Here is a 722-nt window from a genome sequence, read left to right as displayed (position 1 = left end):
CGGGTGTAGTTTTACCTCCAAATCCGGTATGTCGTTTACTCAAGTCCTTGTATGGCTTGAAACAAGCCTCGAGACAGTGGTATAAACGTCTGTCTACGGTTTTCTTGGGAGCAAACTACATACAATCACCTGCTGATAATACTCTTTTCGTTAAAGTCTTTATGCGTCCATCAGGAATTTGTTCCATTGTTGCTGTGCTCGTATATGTCGATGACATAATGATCGCAAGTAACGATGATGCTGCTGTCCATGATCTGAAGACCCTTTTGCACTCTGAATTTAAGATCAAGGATCTTGGACCAGCTCGCTTTTTCCTTGGATTAGAGATATCGCGATCATTAGAGGGTATCTCAGTCTGTCAACGCAAATATGCTCAGAATCAGCTTGAAGATGCAGGTTTATTAGGCTGTAAGCCAAGTTCTATTCCAATGNAGTTATGATCAAGCTAGACGTCATATACTAATGCTCAAGCCGATACCAACTATTGAAGAAGCCTTTAACATGGTCACACAGGATGAACGACAGGTTGTAGTTAAACCAACGACTGGTATTGAAAGTGTTGCTTTTCAAAATGTTGCTTCTGTGAATGAGGCTGAGAGTGCCTATGTTGCAGCTTACAATACAGGGAGGACTATCCAGAAACCTATTTGTTCTCATTGTGGTAAAGTTGGACATACTATTCAAAAGTGTTACAAACTTCATGGCTTCCCACCAGGATATAA

This window comes from Camelina sativa, chromosome 7 (assembly GCF_000633955.1).
Source record: "Camelina sativa cultivar DH55 chromosome 7, Cs, whole genome shotgun sequence".
In the NCBI taxonomy this organism is placed as follows: domain Eukaryota; kingdom Viridiplantae; phylum Streptophyta; class Magnoliopsida; order Brassicales; family Brassicaceae; genus Camelina; species Camelina sativa.
Note: the sequence above shows the minus strand (reverse complement) of the source record.